Consider the following 21,861-nt stretch of genomic DNA (forward strand, 5'->3'; position numbering starts at 1 on the left):
TATGTCCAAAACTTTTGCTATATAAGTTTATTGACACTTAAGAACCCTAAATGTCAAATTATAGCTATATCGGTCTGAAGATGTAGCTAAAAACATCAAAATACCGCAAATCGGGGGGTACCGTTATATGGGGGCTATACCAAAACGTGGACCTATGTCCACAATTTTTGTTATATATGTTAATTGACACTTAAGAACCCTAAATGTCAAATTATAGCCAAATCGGTCTGAAAATATAGCTGAAAACGTCAAAATACCGTAAATCGGGGGGTACCGTTATATGGGGGCTATACCAAAACGTGGACCGATATATCCCATGTTCGAACTTGATCTTCCGACGGCTAAAAAAATGGTTTTCCCCAATTTTCAGTGAAATCGGTCAACAAATGCGACCTGTATGTTGCGAACGGACGGACGGACATGCATAAATCGACTCAGAAAGTGATTCTATGTATATCCCTAGAAGGAACTATGGGTCTATCTCGCTTCCTTTTGTATGTTACATACAAATGCACTAACACATAATACCCCCTACCACATAGTGGTGTAGGGTATAAATACGCACATATTTATATGTATGTATATATGTTTGTACCTTACAAAGTATCTCGTCTAATGGCATAAAGTCCATTACAATACTAAGATTATTAAAAATGGGTTCAACATACTCTCTGTTATATATTCAATTATTGTATTATCTCACATGTGAAATGAGTAATGGATTTTTGTTTTTTTTTTTTTTGCATCAAATACTGTCTTAAACAATTAACGCAACTGGTTAAACAATTGCTAAGTAACGGCGCACCCAATGGTGCCTCAAAAGCCTGGCACCATGAATGTCTCTACCATCATCGCCACCATCACATATAATAATGGACCGGCCGACCCCAAAAAGAAATGTAACAAGTCATATGGAAAACAAAAAAACTTTAATATGAAAAATAAACGCAAATGATCCGTTGCCAAAAAAGACAAGCCACACAATTATGATGACCCTTAAAAGGTATTCGGAATTGAAAGAAAAGATAAAGACATTTGCCAACAATTGTGGGTTTTATGTCTTAAGGCAACATTGTGGAGTTCATTTTTTACTTTGCCAAATAATGATGCTTGAGTTCAGGCCCCAGGAAATTTCAAACTCATGATGATTCGTTGGCAACGAAATTAGGCACGCACGTTTACGACAATGATCTGTGAAAGAAGATTGATCTTCAATTTGGTTGTGGTTTCGCCGCAAAATTTTTATGGTGTCGCTAAAATTATGTTTTTGTTATTTTTTGTTTGTTTTCAAAGCCTTTAGGTAAAAGAATGACAACTTACTTTTATGGTTTGTTCACAAAGCTATTTCAGCTAGTATTTATTTATTTATTCCCCAAAGAAGGAAAGAAAGAAATTTTTGTGGTTTGACTTTCTCACAATTTATCTTAATCAGTTCGATATATTCACACTCCCACCATATTTAAAAAAAAAGAAATATTCAAAATGATATAGAAATCGAATACCCATTAAAGTGTAGCAGAACTTGTTTTTTTAATTTGTTTTTTTATTGCTATGCGTTCATTCTTTTGTCGGCCAAAGAAAGTCTCTTAGTTTGGGGAGGAGATATACTATAAACATTCATATAAGTCTTTTTAAAACAATTAACATTGTCATTAACATTTAATACAATGTTTAAATAAAAGAAAAATAACATGATTTTTTATTTTGAAATTGTGTGGGGTAAAATATGTTAATTTTGAACCAAAAGTTTGTAAAAGATGTAAATGTTGATCTTATGCTTGTTAATTTATAATCGGATTAACTTCATATAAAATCATTATGAAAAATGGTATCACAAACGTTTACCAGATGCCATTACCAGTAGCTACGAACACACTGACTGTCCACCTTATTTTTCAGAGGCACTCCAGAATTTATTGAAATATGGGATAGAAATTTGGTCAAAGCTCTTATGCACTTTAAAAGTAAACTGGTTACAAACAAGTAAAAAAAGTTTCAGTCGGCTTTGCCAACAAAGATATGCCCTCAGCCTGTGTGAGTTTAAACCTTCTTCTATTGGTAATATCGAATCCAATACCGGCTACGCAACCAAAATCCGTTTCACCAATAATTATGTATTTATTTTAGGGCTCTTTTTGGACGTATGAACTTGCCGACAAAAAATATACAAACGGAGAGACATTACGGATAATCGATTTTCCCGGATAATGGAGTAACACTGTTTCTCACATATCTGTAAAAAATGGAAATATTTATAAAAAGGAGCAATTATGAATTAAATTTTAAACTTTAAAATATTGAAACTGTTCTAAAATAATTTATTTGCGCATTGTTGTTGTCCATTGATCGAATGAATTATATTTGGTTGAATGAATTATAATCCCGGATCATAAAGATTTTTACGAATAATAACGGTTTAAAATGAACAACAAATTCTGCTTTTTCCTTTCCCGGATAGTGAAGATTTACAGATAATCAATTCCCGGATAATCGAGTTTCGACTGTGTTTGGATTGAAGCACAAAAGTGTTGCGGAAGAGGTACTACACAAAAAAAGTAATGTTAGGGGATCCAAAGTTTGGACAAAATCGGAGGCGTAACATTTTTGTGACATTTTTATTAACTTTTGGGGAGAGGTATCGGAAAGTGTGATCCGATCGTGCTCATCATTGAACTTAAACTATGTTTGGACAAAATATTACGAATGTCAAATTTTGGACCAAATTGGCTGATCCGATTGAGAGTTATTGTGTTCTCCAACAACTACACATTGTGTCATAGGGGTTTTTTAGAGTTGGGAAACCTAGTTCCCGGAGCGAATCGATCTTTCTAGTTCCTTTCCACAAAAAGAACTAGTTCCTTACAATAGTTACTTAGTTCCAAATAGTTCCGAGACAGATATAGTTTGACGAATCTTTCTCTTAGTCCATATTTACATTAGACAAATTTCCTTGTGGCAATTTTCAGTTTGTCGGTGATAGACAAAGGGTTACCATATGCCTCACCTCTCCCTCCCGCAAACATATATATGGACTTTCATCGTTCTTTTCATTCCAAATAGTTCTGCGATCAAAATAGTTCAACTAATCTTTCTCTTTCGTCGTTCTTTTAGTTTCTTTCATTCCAAATAGTTCCGAGACCGGAATTACATAAAAATAAATAAATCGCTGCGAATAAACAGCAACGAAAAATGATCGAAGTAGGCGTTAAATTATATGAACTAAAGGAACTACAAAAATGCAAGAGCTGGATATAGTTGCAATAGTTCCGTGTACGGAATAGTTCCTTGGAATTAGTTCGTTCCGGAACAACATACCTCTAGTTTTTTTTACAACTTTCGGGTTATTTTCTCAGAAAGTATGGACTTGCTCCTGAAAAAACGTATACTGCCGTAATGGGGACAGCGAATACAAGTTGTTACAAAAAAGGTAGAAAAAAAGGAATTTGAGAACAGCTCATAAACTGCCCTTTCCCTCCTTCAAGATTTATCGTGACCACAATATTTTCGAACATTTTTGAACTTTTGTGAGGTAGATAACTGATGGAGTGAAGCGAACTCCAAGCAAACTCGAACTTAAACTAAGTTTGGATAAAATATTACGAATGCCAAATTTTGGACCGAATCCGACCGAGAATAGCAGTGTGGGAAACGATGCATAGGGACCCCAGATAAAATAACAAACTATATCACAGGTTTTTTGTCAGTTCGCCTATCGGGCACGTTCTCATCTGCGGTCAAGGGGTTCTAGACGTTGTTCAAATTTGCCCAGTATGCAAACACTGCCGCTCTGGAGAATATTGTCAACAGTATAATACCTCCCTCGGAAAGCGGCAAACTTAAGCTGGTGAGGAAAGACCAACATCCTCAACATACAAGGTTGTATGTTTACTGGAGGGCATATGATCAAGGTTAAAAAACACATTGTTCCACAACATCCCATATGGGACAAGAGAGACTTCTCTCATATCAATGAAATATCAATACAGTCGAAATCGCTTATAACGTCGGTCAAGGGACCGACGGAATTTGTCGCTATAACCGATATGTCGTTATAAGCGATAGGGCTAAAAAGGGCCCCAGAGATTTGGGATTTTTGGATATCGTCGCTATAACCGATATGACGTTATAAACGACGACGTTATAAGCGATTTCGACTGTATTTAGCTCAATGACATGGGACCTACTGTTTATGGCCGAGTCCGAACGGCGTGTCTTAAGACACCACTTGTGGAGAAGTTTTTCAAGGCTGAAATACTCAGGAAATGTCGCCAACATTACTGAGGGGTATTTTGCCACCGTTGAAAAATCAAGGTTATCAATATAAAAAACCATCGGAGTGATAAGCCAGCCATGGCTCTGGTGGAGCAATTTAACTGTCAAACTGTTATGCAAATAAGAGGGCTCAGCAGAGAACCTCCTAATACCCCCAAAAATGTATGTTTATACTCTCAGCCTTTAGGCTATACACTTTTCACGGTGCTCTTGAACCAACTTAAAATGGAAGGTGCTTACACCTGGGAAGTTTTTGCGGAATTGGAAACTACAATATTAATAGATGAGGAAAATAAAAAAAAAATCTCCGCATATTTTTAAGAAAAAAAAAAATCCGAAAAGTCCGTAAGAGAAAAGAAAGGCTACAGACAAAATCTGTTGATTAATTTAACATATTCAATGAATAACTCGGTTTGACAATGAATCCGAAGAAATGAGAGAAAATACCTATTTTTAATTATAAAGCATAAACTTCATAAAAAGTTGTCCGCTTTGCTGGCTTTTCGTATTAAGTTTTATACGAAAAGCCAGCAAAGCGGACCCGGGTCCGCTATAAAATAAATTACGTGGAAAACCAATGCCCAAGTCATGTGGTGTAGGGTATCGCATGGTCGGCCCCGTCCGACTATAGCCCCTCTTACTTGTTAAAACTTCTTTTGTCATTTAATCCAATTTCATTTTAATATTAGGTCTGTTCATAGGACACTTAAATCTACCACTTTTGTTATTGTTCTTTTTTACATTTTGTTGCTTGTTTTATTTGAAGAGTTGCCTATTGGCATGTCTAACAGTACCATTTGACGTATGTTTCAGATTTTCAGAAATTCGACTAGTAACTATTTATCTGCAGTGGACAAATATGTCTTAAAAATTCAAATTTTAATTAACTGGAGCTAAGACCATTTTATTGTTACAAATATTCTAATTTGTTAAAAAACAAATTGTTACTGGTTTCATTTGAGCACTCGAAAATTTAACTTATCTAAAACTGGCATGCAAAATTGTAAGCATGTTTTCTCGACATTTTTATAACCATTTCCATTCAATTCAAACAATAACAAAAACAAACACAAACAAAGCCAACAATAGTAACAGTGAAAAAATCGTAATTGTTACGGATTTCTTACATTTATTCTACGGGTTTTTGCCTCAATAAGAGGGATTACAAATTTCTTGTTTGCAGTGGTAACAGCTGTTGAAAATACACACACATATATGTACTAATGTTTATGTTAGTATGTACGAATGTTCAATTAGATATGTAATTATATGTACAAGTTGGCTGCATTTTATAGCCTTAAAGTTCAAGTATAACCAACCATTTGAAGTGTAAGATCTTATTTGCTCTGACCATTCCATTCTATGCGAATGGATATCTCGCCAGCCAGGTATGTGTGTTGTGACCAAAAATTTGCAATGGTTGTTAGTTTTGTCATGTTATTGCACGTTTTTATGAGTTCTGTTTTTTTGCGGTGAGTCGTTGTTAGTGTCAGAAATAGTTTGATAAATAGATTTGATTTTACATTTTTGATTCGTGCGTTTGTCTAAATGAAATCTACGCATGTTGTTTTGAGTTTCTTGATTGAGAACAAAAGATTCAATAGTACATGTACATACATACATACATGTATGTACATACATACCTTGCCAAACATTAACCTAATTAGCATGTTAATTTTTTATTTTTTTATTGATAACATTTCCAAATTGCAAAAAAGAATGGTCATTGCTTTGGAAGCAATTTCAAGAATGGCATCATAAAAAACTTTGTAGAAATAAAAACTACATGTTTTGTTAAAACTTATAAGAATGTTCTGCTCCAGCAAAAAATGTTTTCTATTTTTGATTTTCTTCTTTATTTGTTGAAATTCTTGTGAAAGAGAGAAAATAATTATGACAGGTTATAAGTAGTTATTGAAGTTAATAAATTTTTATTAATGTTTTAAAAACACCTATCTCTGGACTTTTTCCAAAACATTAACGAATCTATTTCGAAGCATAGCTGAATAAGCCTCGCTATCAGAAAGAGTGGAACCATTTATTCCACTTTGAGTTGGCTGTGGAATCAGTCGGGTTTGCCGACAACTAAATGCAGTCAGCCTATGGCTAATTTTAAAACAAGTAAGAGAGGTCTATAGTCGGACGGGGCCGTCCATGTAATACCCTACACCATTTCCTCTGGGCAGTGTTTTCCACGGAATTTATTTTATATGATTGCGACACGTTTTGTCTTTGATATAATTAAATGTTATATTTGCACTATTTATAATTAATATAACTAGCAGACCGGGTCCGCGTTGCTGGCCAGTCGTACTGAGTTTTAATGACAACTTTTTATGAACTTTATTACTTTACAATTTAAAAATAGGTATTTTTTACCTCATGTCTTCGAGTTATTCATTGAGGATTCTAAATTTATCAACAGATTTTGTCTGTAACCTTTGTTTTCTCTTACAGACTTTGTTGGGTTTTTTCGCTCATTGATGCAGGTTAGGATTTATTATCGCCCATGTCCTTTATCTTCATCCTAAAGCCATCTAATTATAAAAGTTAAAAAAATGGTTAAGTCGAATTTTACGGCTTATTGAGACCAATGCGTTTTTAGTTTTTCATGGCGGTTAGACTACTGTACTTCATAATTTAAGGAAATTTGTAAATATATCGTTTTTCTTAATAGGGGAGATACCGTGCCACCTTCCAAATTCATGCCTACATGTACCACGGCACATTCCACAAAATTTCATAAAAATCGCTTCGTTAGTTTTCGAGATATAACATACTTAAAAACTGGCCATGGTCGGGACTTCGGACACCAAGATAGAACATTTGATCGGTACCGCAACCACAGCCGATGCATTCATAAGAGTAGCAAATATAGGGATTTGAAAGTTATAGGTCCCCGAAATTCAGCAACAAATATATATCATTTTAGACCATATTCCTGAACATTTTCTGAAAATTTAATGAAATTAGGTTCAGTAGTTTTGAAGCAATAATATATTGAGAAGAGTGGGCGTGGTCATAAGTTTTCAAGATATAACATATTTAAAAAAGAGGGCGTGGTCCGGTATTTTTGCACCAAATATGTACCTATGGCCAGAGACAAAACCCCATTGTATCCCAAAATTAATGCTGAAACCGATATAATCATAAGTTTGACATATACATATATGGTTTCAAAGAAGGCCTGGAAAAGAATCCCACCTCCTCTGAAATTCAACAACATAGGTAGCCTATTTTCACTGGGTGCCATCCCTGTACATTCCCCAGCAAACTTTGAAGGAAGGGGTTCCATGCGATGACGTGATTTCATGGCATCTTTTGCATTGGTTCAAACGAAGTCGTGAAATATCCGATCTTTTAATTAGCATTTGAACAATTGCAACTGAAGTCGTGAGAGATTCGATCTTTTCATCAGCATTTGAACGCATGCAGAGGAAGGCGTGAAAGTTCCGATCTTTTCATCCGTATTTGAACCCATTCCATCGATCCAATAGATATGAATTTTGTGTTTTTATTTATACACATTTTTCTAAATATATAAGATTATTTATTTGTAATAGGCTTGATGTTGTCGGAGATTCGAAATCACAACAAACGTTGTTAAAACTGTCGTCGTAATGATAATGTCATTGCAAAGGGTTGGTGATAATGACATGCCAAAGCATAGGTAGAAATGACATGCTAAAGCATTGGTGTAAATGACATGCTTTGGATCCAAAAATGAATAGCATCTTTTGGGGTCCACGCTCATATAAAATTCATCGATGAAGATGCTAAAAAGATGACATGCCAGATCACTTGCACCCATGATTGAATGGCATCTTTGGCATCGAACATTTAGCTGGGTTCCTCACAATTTCAGGAAAATCGGTTCAGTAGTTTTTGTAGAAAAGATTAAAATTGAAAATTAAATAAAGTGGGCGTGGTTAAATTTTGTTTGCATAAAAACCTAAGTTGGGTTACGACGAACATTTCAAAAAATAATTAGCCAAATCGGCCCAGCCGTTCTGAACTGATCCCACTACCAACCAACGACATTTGATTTTTATTTATAAAGATTTACATAAAAGGAGAAGTCAAGATTTGGTTTTCAAGTTTCGTATTCGTAATTTGTCGGAATATGGCCCCAGAATACAGTTGGGTAATTTAGTTCCTACCCAGCAAAATTTGAAGGAAGGGGTTTCATGCGATGACGTGATTTCATGGCATGTTTTGCATTGGTTCAAACGAAGTCGTGAAAGATCCGATTTTTCCATTAGCATTTGAACCAATGCAAAGGAAGTCGTGAAAGATCCGATCTTTTCATCAGCATTTGAACCCATGCAAAGGAAGTCGTGAAAAATCCGATCTTTTCATCAGCATCGATCCAATAGAGATGAATTTTGTGTTTTTAGTTATAGAAAATTTTCTAAACATATAAGATTAATTATTTACAATAGGCTTGATGTTGTCGGAGACTCGAAATCACAACCAACGTTGTTAAAACTCTCGCCGTAATGATAACGTCATTGCAAGGGGTTGGTGAAAATGACATGCCAAAGCATTGATGGAAAAGACATGCCAAAGCATTGGTGAAAATTACATGTCAAAGCATTGGTGTAAATGACATGCTTTGGATCCAAAAATGAATAGCATCTTTTGGGGTCCACGCTCATATAAAATTCATCGATGAAGATGCTAAAAAGATGACATGCCAGGTCACTTGCACCCATGATTGAATGGCATCTTTGGCATCGAACATTTTGCTGGGTAGTTCACTGTACCAGTTCCAAAACGTATGAGTAACATCATGAAATCTAACGTGTGATATTACGTATACGCAGTTTGTTCACGCGGGAGTAACATATCTACCAGGAATAAAATATAGTCATTATATTAAAAATTTTACCAATTTTCACACAAAAGTTTTGACCCTTTCAACCAGCTAAATATTATCTGATCATCATGTTAAATTGCGACAAAATCGGATAAAAATTCTTTTTTGTTCCATTTCATCTCCTAAGTATTTCACAATCACCACCAAACACTAATCGTTGCTATTCTGGTGACAACCTGACCTACATACAAAATTTCGTAACTATTGGTCCATAACACAAGGTGACACATCTCAAAATTTCTTATCTCTACGACGAATATTTCGGGGTATTACATGAATTTTCGCAAAAAAAGAAACTTATAATACGAGGGCTGCATGATAAATATCTGGCCTAACAATGAAAACGCGAATATTTACCATCAAGCATAGTTTTATTGTTTTCATAAGTAGTCTCCAGGATGATTTATACACCTTTTCATGCGCTCAAACCATGGTTTTTGAACGCATTTACAGCATATTCTGGCGACGAAAATCGTTGACCACTTTTTTACTTGATATGCTGGAATCAAATGAAGTCATTATATTCCCAGTCATGGCTGTACGGCGGACGACCCATCAATTCCACGTTTTGTCCGGTCCAACAGGCGCTGGTTTGAATCGAGAGCTCGCACTGTCATGATGCAGAATGATTCGTCTTTTCTTGTTCGTTTTTCAAATTTCTCAGGAGACTCCAGATTGCGTTTTATGTGTTCAACCTGTGGGGATAAATTGTGATGATTTTTGTCGATACAACAAACGTGAATACCAGCTAAATGACAGGTTCGCTGCAGCAAATGTTCAAAAAGGAAGGCCACACCACCCCAAGATCATTAGTTGCCAGCACCATGTGCTGGATCTCATTGTCATGGAAGATGAGCTTCATATTTCGTCTAAATCACCAAACATCGATTACAATGGTAAAACTGAGATTAAGGAAACAGGCGGCTGCAGAGGCGGCACGAAGTTTTTCTTCCGCCACTTCACTGAGAGGAGTGGGATTCATTTTGTAAGGTTTAAACAGATTCCAGACATCTGCTTTGCACATTGAAAGTTATATGACATTATAGCCCTCCTGGCATTTCTTCTGATACTTGAAACCTAGAACAGGTTGCGTAAAATCTGTTCATTCATTTCGTACTCATGGGCTGAGCATTGGTACAGTAATCAATTGTTCCCCGCTTAATGTTTTCAAGGACTCTCTGCAGCTCTGAGTGACTACCCAATAGTTTTCAAATGCTTGAAGATCCACTGGAAAAAAGGTGCAATCTGCACTGCCGGAACCAACCAGTACTGTGAAAAAGGTAACCGTAGGTGTTTGGAAGAAATTTTACGTTGTGCAAAGCTACAGCCAGATTGGAAGCTCAATTTGTTAGTTATCCTGCTCAACAGCCGTTTAGTTGGCGCCGGCAGAGTTTTTATAGCTTTTGATCCCTTACCTCAGAAAATAAGTACTTGCTCTTGAAAAAAGTGTACAGTCGTAACGGGACCGTAAGGAAACTCTGTTGCAAAAACTTTCAACACGATCCAAGACATGCTCTTAGAGTGCACTTTTGCGAAATTTTGTGTGGAATGCAATCAAAGTTGTGGACCGACGATGCGTCATGGTGCTTTTGTGTGAACAATTGTTCGAAACATCTACGGGCTAATCTCTGTAGACGGAAAACGCTGACTACATTAAGAAAAACAATATAAACACCAGCCTAATGTAAGTTTGTACACAGGTAGAATGTCAGACCTTCTAGTTTGACTTATGAAACAAATATTTTCGGGCACCTCACTAAGAAATACCTTCACGTAGCACAGTGAACCAAATAAAAAACGCACTGATCAATGATCATTTTGATGATCACCTTTTATTTACAAATAAGATGTCCATAACGTTTTGATTATGTAGATAATCAGCTGGTTGCATTAATGATGATGTTTCTTATGGGAAAACGCACACACATATTAGGATGGCAAAAATGCAATATTTCCATTTAAGTCTGTCTCAGCCAAAAGTGGAAGACAAACATGATAACATTTCGAAAAACGCGATAGATAGATGCCTCTGACTATTTGCTATAGTTTATGAAGTCTTCAATGACGATGTTGGTCTTTGTTGCAACAAGTTTGTGGCTTAAGTCTTTCGTTTTTCTTTTAACAAACACTAGACACAGCACACAATCTTCATTCATTTCTGTTAGGAAAATCTTTAAACAGTGGCAATGCGTCAACCATATAAACACACATACATACATACATATCAACATGAGGTTACTCCAAGTGAAGGTTTCCAGTTAAGTGACCAGCTGATTGCAACGACGACGACGGCACACAACAAAACCAGAATTGGATCAAGAAAACATAAAAAGACGTAAACAAATTCAAAACATTTGTGGTGTTTCAAAATTGAAAAAAGCAGCATGAAAACGTGGTAAGTAGTATTCAAAGTCAACATTTAAGAGACATATTAAATGCAAATACAGCAGAAAAATGATACCAAAGAGGAATTGAGAAAAAATAAACATAAATAAAATTTCAGAATGAAAATCCGCAAACATCAAATGATATTACAAAAGGTAGTGACGTTTATTTTTTCGTTGTGTTTGTTTCATTTTGAAAGCTGCCTTTTAAAGGTTTTGTAATAAACCAAAACAAAAATCGTGCAGTTTAGTTTTAGTTTGTTCTTTTTTGCCTGTTTTGATCTAAAAATGGGGACAAAAAAAGTAAAAAAAAAGAATTTAAATAAAGTCCGTTGGAAACAAGAAATCAACGGTACTAGATTGTGTTTAGTTATTGAAATAATTATGAAAATATCAATTAAGTTTGAACTAATTGTTATTATAGAGAATTTGTTTAAATCTCCCATAAGTTGCAATGCAAGTAAGTACAGCTGTGTATTCTTTAGGTTAAGTGCTTCGTGATGTATCGTTTTGGTGCGGATAAGTACCTAGGTCTCAGGGCAGGGCTCTTATCTAAGCCTAAAAACTCTTGATAAGTTGCTGCTGGACTATAAATGGGGTAATTATAAATGGGGTAATTAGATTAATCTGCAACTGAGGACCGACATAATCGTATTAGGCTCCATTCGGCCATAAGAACGATTTATAGAATCGTGAATTTAACAACAGGATACCTAATTGAAAAAATATAATTTTCTTAGATTACAAAACTAATTTTGGAAGTGTTTCCAAATTTCATATTAACTCAATGCACAGTGGATCCAGTTGTATGGAGAAAGCGGCGAAAAATATTGCCCGTGTAAATATCAAGCTAATACCCTAGACAGACGGCAGCGTTAATTTGCAATAAGAACTGTATTTAATTTTTCCCTGACAGACGACAGTTTCTGCATTTACGAAACAGCTGATTCCTGTTTTGTTGTTTTTTGCACTGTACGTTTTTGATTTCCTTGTGTCGCAGAGCATGAACATGTCCTCTCCCTCATATGAATATAGGCTCTCTTTTACGGTATTGCCATATTGAAATACCTAAATGCTTTTTAAATTCAGTTTGATTTTGTGCATTAAGAATGAGGATAATGCACGAATTAATTTGAATTAAGGCAGTTAACGCAAATTAACGCTGCCGCCTGTCTAGGTTATAATTCGCTGGGTACAGCTTTGTGTTGCTGCTAAGTTTGTTATACGAAACCATGAGCGTAGCATTCCCCCCTTTTTCCCCTCTGGAGGGGGTGTATTGTATGAATTGTTTTATGCTGTTAATATAAAATGTCTTGAACAGATTAACGATTATCTTATAATGCAAAAATAGGCATGGGGAACAGCCAAGATCACCCATATACGTTAACGTGACTACAACAACAACATTCGTACTCATTATTCTCATCTGTCGTGGGTTAGCAAAGGAAAGACTATCTCAGAGAGACTAATGTACAAAATATTTTGAGCACCACCGATGGGGAAGCAAAACAATCTGCAAAACAACATAAAAACCAACCAACTTAGCAAGTTCAATAGGCCAAAATTCTTGTCTAAATATTGGTAAAATTTTTAATTTTTAATATTGGTAAAATTGGTAAAATTTAAAAAAGAGCAAAATAATATGAGAAGCTTTAATCTTTAATCTCCTAGAATGTCCTAATTTTTTTTAGAGAAGATACAGCTTGCAAATTAAATGACGTGTACTACCACCTTACGAGAGTGCATTAAGACTTCGCCCATGTTTCGATCAAAGACAATGACGAACAGTCTGATTTATTTCTTTTTTCTCAATGATGTGAGACCTCCTTTTATCGTCGACTGCGAATAGCGTGTCGGAATTCTCAGAAAATTTATTTTTCCATGGGTTTCTGCAAAAAAAGGCAATATGCACTGGCCTGCGGCTCGGACTCGAGTATTTAGTGTATAAGGCGGGTAAGCGGCGCTAACCAAGGACGTCAAGACTGAGTAAATATTATACTAGCTCTCTGACGGCTGCACTGATCTTCATGATCACTACAAATTAAAATTTTTCTATAAGGTTTTAATGCTAAAATTAGAAAGAAATTGATGAAAGTGAGGAAAGATGTAGCCTTCACAAAGCAACTTCCGAAAACGGGATGAAAACATAGTAGTTCGCATAGCCAGATTTACACACCTCCACATAAATAATGCCACATGGATGTGATCGAAACTTGATTACTTGTTGCAGCAAAGGTTAGCATCCATTTAGGGATGTAGACAGTGAAACCTTTCTACACCATTTCGGGGTGTGCTAATGGACAACAAGTAAAAAAGTATCAGATATATCCTCAGCTTGTGTATATTGAAACAATTTTTTCCCAAAATACGTATGTATTCAGGGGGTTTTAACAATTTTGGGCGTTTGAACCGACAAAACTGTTGATTAGGATTAAATATCAAAAGTTTTGCGGAGGAGATACTAAAAGGAACGGATCGACATTGACCGTTATGGAAGTGGATCTCCAGGCACAACATATGGTGCCATAGGGAGTTTTTACACTGTTCGGGCTGTTTGGACTTGCCCCTAAAAAAACTAAAACAAAAAACAAAGTGATTCGATATCAGGTCATAAAGTGAACTTATCCGAAATTTTGTGTGGGAGGTACTGGATGGAGTGGACAAATATAGTCCATATTTGAACCTGATCTATATCTGGTAGATATATTAGGATGTGTAAACTATAGACCAATTCGGCCACTCCCTTCAAGAGTTACCGTACAAACAATTTTTCCGAACATTTGTGGGGGAGGTACCTGAAGGAGTGGACCGATGTGGCTTATCTTCAAACTTAAACTCTGTTTGGACAAAATATTACTTAGGACAAATTTTGGACCGAATCGGCAGATCCGTTCGAGAGTTATCTTGCGCTCCAACCAACTCACACGGTGTCATAGGGGTTTTTTTGTAACTTTCAGGCTATTTTCTCGGGAAGTATGGACTTGCCCCTGATGAAACTTGTACCGTCGTATGGAGGGCAGTGAATACTAGTTGCCAAAACAAAAATTAAAGCGATTCGAGAAATGGCCCTAAACTGAACTTTTCCGAAATTTTGTGTGGGAGGTACCCGAAGGAGTGGACCGATTGAGTCCATATTGAAACCTTATTTAAGTCTGGTACACATTTCATGATGGGCAAAGTATGGACCAAATCGGTTACTCCCTTCAAGAGTTATCGTGCGCACAAATTTTCCGAACATTTTCGAACTTTTGTGGGGGAGGTACCGGAAGGAGTGGACCGATATAGCCCATCTTCGAACTTAAACTAAGTTTGGGTAAAATATTACGAAAGCCAAAATTTGAACCGAATCGGTTTATCCGTTCGAGAGTTATCGTGCGCTCCAGCCAGCCAGACAGACAGACAGACGGACGGACAGTGCTCAATCGACTCCAAATTGTCTGAAACACATTTCGTCCAAACATACTTGGGGTCTAAAACCATTATTTCGATGAGGCACATTTTTGTATATACCCTTTCTAGCCTAAAGGCTTAGGGTATAAAAAATATCTACAATTTGTCATTTCCTCAAAATATTCAAAATCGGGGGGTGACGTTATATGGGGGCTACCAAAATATGGACCTATGTTGACATTTTTGATGGAGAAGTTTTGTTACCACTGACAACCTCAAATGTCAAATTACGGATAGTTCGGTCAAAAATGTTAGTACCAGGATGGGAGCTATACCAAAACGTGTACCGAAATTGGCAATTATTAGTGAAGTTTTGTGACCACTGGAATCCTCAAATATCAAATAACTGCTAGTTCGGACAAAATATGTAGCTAATATCCGCAAAATATCTAAAAATGGGATGTACCATTATATGGGGTCATTGCCTAAATATGGACCGATGTTGGAGAAGTTTCGTGACTGCAGTTAACCTCAAAGGTCAAATATCGACTCAGAATTTAATCCTGATGAAGAATATATACATATATACTTCATTGGGTCGCAAATGATGATTTCAATGCGTTACAAACGAAAAAATAAGCTCAATATACCCCCGGCTAATATCGATTAATTTTTAAAAATTCAATATCGATAGATAGTTTTATCTATCGATATTATCGGATTAAAAGTCCCTAAGATAAAATCTATTGAAATGAATAGAAATTACGCGACTTTTCGGTTTTGTAGATGTGAAAAGTGAGTCCGTAGTCACACGTACAAATTTTTCGGAAAATTAAATTTTATTTTTGCGTCTTTTTATTATGGTATAAAAGCTATTGTTTTTCTCCTTTAAATTTTTAAAAAATACTCCACTCAAGCAATCGAAAAAAAAATTTAAAAAATATCGAAAATATCTAAAGTAGGCAAAATCGATAGTTTGGCAGCTCTAGGTATAACCCATCAGCCATTGCAAGACGTTTTCTTATAAGCTGAAAGCTGTCGTCCCGTAAAGCAGTAACGATGAACCACTGGATTTCCGCTGATGGCATAGAAATCCCAACCCCATGTCAGTCAGGAATCCATAAGGCTTCCTTGTAAATGTGCTCGGGAGAATAAGTACTTGGTAAACACGCGTTATCTGCAGAAGTGGAGCATGACAAACACCTTGAGAGCAGTGAATATCAGACCGAGGTCCTGAAGAATGAATCTATAGAAATTAAGTTAGCTACAGAAGGGCTCCAGAATGTGTTAAATATCTTCAAGCTGTGGGAATAAATAGTGATGATTGTGGCCGATACAACAAGCCTGAATACCACCCTACACAGTTCAGTATCATGTGTTGCAAGGTGTTTTTCGCGTTGTCATTGAAGATGAGATACACATCCTGCCACAACAACAAAGAATAACTCCCACTGAGATTTCTTGCGTGTTTGAGGGTCCTATGTAACGTTATTTTGAAATTTCGTGAGTTATGTATGTTCTATTTTCGCATTTTTTTTCTGTTATGTAATACCAGTCATTTTGGATTGTTAGTTTGTTTTTGACAGATAAAAAGGTTAGTCGGGTTTTGGTGTGATCTTCAATTTTTTACTATTCGAAAAAAATGGGATTAAAGAAACTGTATTAAGTTTTATGTAAAAAATGAAATTAAATGCGCAAGGACATTTGAAATGGTGACTGTCGGGTTGGGATAGTCTACTACGAGCAGAACACAAGTTCAATTGTGGTATAACCGGTTTAAAGAAGGCCGAGAACATGACCGAAAAAAGCACGTCAAGTTCGGTCAAATGTGAAGATTTTGCTCACTGTTTTCTTCGACTGCAATGGCGCGGTGCATCATGTAATCTTGCCAGAAGGTCATACGGTCAATAAGGAATACTACCTTGAAGTTATGCGCCGTTTGTGAGAAGAAATTCGTCAGAAACGCGCAGAATTGTGGATGTTGCACCACCAAAAAGCACCACATCACATATCGATGCTTGTGCGTGAGTTTTTGGCCAAAAACCAACCCGTTATCATGTCTCAACCACCGTATTCCCCAGACATGGCCGCCTGCTTACTTTATCCTCTTCTTCCCAAAACTGAAGACAGCAATGAAAGGAAAGTGTTTTGCTGCGATTGAGATAACAGGAGCTGTTGGCATTACCAAAAAGCGCGTTTCTATTTCTAACCTCAACAACAACATTTGTCTTAAATCACAATATTTATTCCACAATTTCTTAAAAAAAAATATAACAAGTAAAAAAGCGTTAAGTTCGGCCGGGCCGAACTTTTCATACCCTCCACCATAAAATATTCTGAACTAAAATGGAATAATTAGTTTTCATTCCTGTCCCCAACTTTAAGTGGGTACGTTAAAATGTCAGATAATGTACATAAAATGTTTCATTTGGTGGGTCCTTTTTTATGGTGCCTAAATCTAACTATGTATGTTGACAATTTTTGGTGGGCTAGAAATTGGGGTACCGTTATATAGGGGTTATAATAAAACATGGACCTATGTTGACAGTTTTTAATGGGAGCCTTTAAAATAACTCCTAATTCGGTTAAAAATTGTAGCTAGAATCCTCAAAATACCGAAAATCGGTACATAACGTGGGAACCTCAAATGTCATTAACAGCTAGTTCGGAGGTATGTGGGCTATACGAAAATATGAACTTAAATGAACAATTTTTGTTGGCTTTTAAAATTCAAATTACAGAAAGTTCGTCCAAAAAATAAAGCTATAGTACGGAAAATCGGGAGGTTTGTTTTGGGGCTATATCAAAACATGGACCTACGTTCGGTTAAACATTTAAAGTAAAATCCTCAAAGTACCGAAAATCGGGAAGTATCGTTATATTGGGGCTATCTTGAAAGTTTTTGATGCAGATGTGTTGTTACCACTACAACCTTCAAATGTCAAATTACAGTTAGTTCGGTTAAAAATTTTAGCTAAAATTGCCAATTACTGAAAATTGGGAGGTACCGTTATATGGGAGCTATATCCGAACATGGACCTATGTTGACAATTTTTTATGACTAAGAACTTCAAATGTCAAATTACTGCTAGTTCGGTTTAATATTGTAGTTAAAGTCATCAAATTACTGAAAATCGGGAGGTACTTTTATATGGGAGCTTTATCAATACATCGACCTTTCTTATATGGGGTCTATACCAAGTTTATTGACATTTAAGAACCCTAAATGTCAAATTATAGCTAAATCGGTCTGAAAATGTAGCTAAAAACGTCAAAATACCGTAAATCGGGGGTACCGATATATGGGGGCTATACCAAAACGTGGACCTATGTCCACAATCGGGGATTCCGTTATATGGGGGCTATACGAAAACGTGGACCGATATAGCCCATCACCGAACTTGACCTGCCCGCAAACAAAAGACGCATTTTCCCAAAATTTCAGACAATTTTGGTGGAGAGGTGCGGTGACCACTAAGAACTTCAAGTGTCAAATGTTCAAATTACAGCTAATTCGGTTAAAACTTGTAGGTAAAAATCTCAAAATACGGAAAATCAGGAGGTAACGTTATATGGGGCTATACCAAAACATGTTCCTATGTTCATAATTTTTTCGAATATAAGTTTTTTGGTCACTAAGAGCCCTAAATACACTGTGAACCGAAATTTTGGGGGGTGGAAAATTCCAATTGGAGATCAAAGCCCTTAGTGAGTATATACAGAACCCCGAAGGACAGATTCGCCGTGAGTCGAACTTTCGCGATATGGCGTGATGAAGTTTTTGCTAGAGACCCTGTAAGCCATCAGGAATTAGCGTTATATTTTTGTTCACTGTTGCTTTAGCTTATTTTTTAGATGACATGTCTTCAGTCAAATCGAATGAGGATTATTTTCGTAGAGCACTTCGACCTTCTAACTCGCTTCCTTCAATGTCCTTTTCGTCCTTTATTTTAAGAGCCGCTATAAAAGTACCACAAGATGACGTTTTTCAGCTTCGAAATGTTCTGCAAAAATGTCGGCCAGAACATTTTAGGTACGGCTCTCATTGACAACAAATCGATTTTGTCGAGTCTTCGTGGTCGTTTTGTGCATTAAAACGTCAAAATACCGTAAATCGGGGGGTACCGTTATATGGGGGCTATACCAAAACGTGGACCGATATAGCCCCCCAATTTCAGCGTCCTATCTCCATTTTTGTGGATGCTAGAGTGATTACCACAGACGGACGGACGTGCACAGATCGACTCAGAATTTTACCCTGATCAAGAATATATATACTTTATAGGGTCGCAAATGAGTATTTCAATGCGTTACAAACGGAAAAACAAACTTAATATACCCTCCATACTATGGTGGAGGGTATAAAAATGAGTAACACTGTGAACCGAAATTTTGGGGCAGAGATAATTCCTTTTGGGTATGAAAGCCCTTGGTGAGTATATTAAGAATCCCGAAGGACAGATACGCCGTGAGTCGAACTTTCGAGTTAGGCGTGATGAAGTCTCTGCTGAAGACTCTGTAAGGCATCTGAAATTAGCGTTATATCTTTGTTAACTGTTGTTTTAGCTTATTTATGAGATGACATGTCTTCAGTCAAATAGAATGAGAATTATTTTTGTAGAGCATTTCCACCTTCTAACTCGCTTCCTTCAATATCCTTTTCGTCCCTTATTTTAAGAACCGCTATAAAAGTACCACAAGATGACGTTTTTCAGCTTCGAAATGTTCTACAAAAATGTCGCTTAGAAAATTTAAGGTACGGCTCTCATTCACAACTAATCGATTTTGTCTCGTTTTCATGGTCCTTTTGTGCATTTACAGTTCGACTCACGACGTATCTGTCCTTTGGGATTCTTAATATACTTACCAAGGGCTTTCATCCCCAAAAGGAATTGACTCTGCTACAGCTTTTCACATCCATTTTGTGTCACAGCTGCTACTGACCAGAATTTCGGAAAAGTTGTAAACTTTTTTTCTTATTTCCTCTGTTTGACATATAAGTTCTACTACTTAAGGGCTACAATATTGCTGAAGATTGTCTTATAAAGACATGATCAGTGGAAAAAAGGCTAATTTTAGCCTGGTTTAGATGAGGTCATAAAATCCAATCCCGATCTAACAAAACAGAACCTAACTAAGGTTTTTGTAGTCCCAATATGTACTTTCAGAAAATGCCTACTGGAAGATGTTTGCATTTCCAGTGTTGAACAGTGTACTTCTACGATTTTTTTTTGGATTTTTGGTCTGTCCGAGTACAAGTTCAAAATTCATAAGATTTTGCTGAGCTGTTTTATAAGTTCATTTTATCCCGACAGACTTAGCGTGTAGGGTTATTCGTCTATAATAACATTTTGTTGGATACAGGATTTCAATGCTAAAACGGTTTAATTTCGGTTTTTTTATGTTCCAATATTTCCATTGGCATTTTCAATTAAAGCCGGATACTTAATGAAAGTAATAAAGTGATAAATACACCTTTATGGCCATCCGTTAACCCAGTTTCGAAAAATATTAAAAACAAATCATTAATTGTATTCTTATAACAAATGCATAATCGAAAACTTGTAAAGTTTATAATTTTCATTGTTTTTTTTTTTGCAACGTCTATCACCAAAAACTTGTAATTTCCATTTTTTTGTAATTCACCATGTCATAAACATTTCTTTCAATAAAAATTAATTTGTTATAAAAGGCTCTGTTGGAATTTGATGCACTTGTATCTTCTTTTGATAACATCGATAACATGCATATTGTCAATATGTAGTTATGGAGAAAAAAAATCACTTTTTAATTAATTAAAACTTGTAAATATTTTCCATATTTGTTTGATAAAAATGCATTCACTTAAATGTTTAAATAACAACTATTATTAAAGGAAAAAAAAACTTACTTGTACTTTATAAACTTGAACTGTCCTTTATAGACTGTTTTTTTCACTAATGTATTTTTAATTGCAATATTTTTCTATTGTACCACTTACTATATTAAAATTAATTTACACGAATATTTTTTTTTGCTCTTTTTTCAATTTTATTTCATTTTTGTTGCTTCCGTTAAATGTTCGACCAATGTGTCCAATGCGCCCCAGTGAAAAACTAAATACACGGTAAAAAAATCGAAACGTCAGTTACAATACCAAAATTCACACAACACAGCGCCAATAGCTAACAATTGCCGTTGTCCGATCAACTCCAACTTCTGTTTGATTTCAATACTCCTCACTTAAGCGCGTACCGTACACGACTAATTGCTTGCACCGTTTGCTCTTAACTTTTAAATTCTTTTTTTCTCCGTTGTGTCTTTTGTCGACATCAACTTCGCCTGCGATGAACTGCAATAGCAGCGGCACTACCAAACAACAACCTAAACGTTACGAGCCAAACAAACGAACCAACCAGCCAGACAGCTAAAGCCAAAAGACCCCTACAACCGAAGCGAAACACTAAGAAGAAAACCGAATCTTGTTTGTGTGTGTGAATGCGCGTTGCTTCTTCGTTTGTTGGCCGTCAAAGAGTTTTTTAATTGGATGTTGCCAGATGTTGTTGGAGCTTTGTTTTTATGAAATTAACTTAGAAATTGGATTATTTGAGTTTTTGTCAAATTAACTTGGACTACAATGGCGTTTCATTTCAATTAAATATTACTATTATGTAATATTGTAAGGAATCTGTAGCATAAATTGTGGACGTTCCGAATAAATGTAGTCCTTTGTTAATAAATTTGATGGGTATATTTCCTGTCCATAGGCAACTCGATATGCCAAATTACAAGTAATTCGATCACAAAACATTGACCAATAATAACAATATTTTGAGAAGAATTTTGTGCCCACTGAAAACTCGACGGAAGTTAATTACAAAACCCTCAAATGTGAAATCAAAATGTAATGTTACATAGGGCCTACACCATATAATCTATATGGTAAACAATGCCAAC

General features: G+C 36.0%; 1 protein-coding gene across 1 annotated transcript in view; it reads right to left on the reverse strand.

Moving 5' to 3' along the window:
- Gld (Glucose dehydrogenase) overlaps nt 1–21,366 on the reverse strand; it is a 174,840-nt gene extending 153,474 nt beyond the window's left edge. Inside the window, exon 1 of the mRNA XM_073987154.1 lies at nt 20,816–21,366. The gene's annotated coding sequence lies outside the window, so the exon portion shown is untranslated. The remainder of the gene's footprint in view (nt 1–20,815) is intronic.
- Nucleotides 21,367–21,861: the final 495 nt, after the last annotated feature.

Source organism: Musca autumnalis, unplaced genomic scaffold (assembly GCF_047663935.1).
Source record: "Musca autumnalis isolate F117 unplaced genomic scaffold, ASM4766393v1 scaffold_1, whole genome shotgun sequence".
In the NCBI taxonomy this organism is placed as follows: domain Eukaryota; kingdom Metazoa; phylum Arthropoda; class Insecta; order Diptera; family Muscidae; genus Musca; species Musca autumnalis.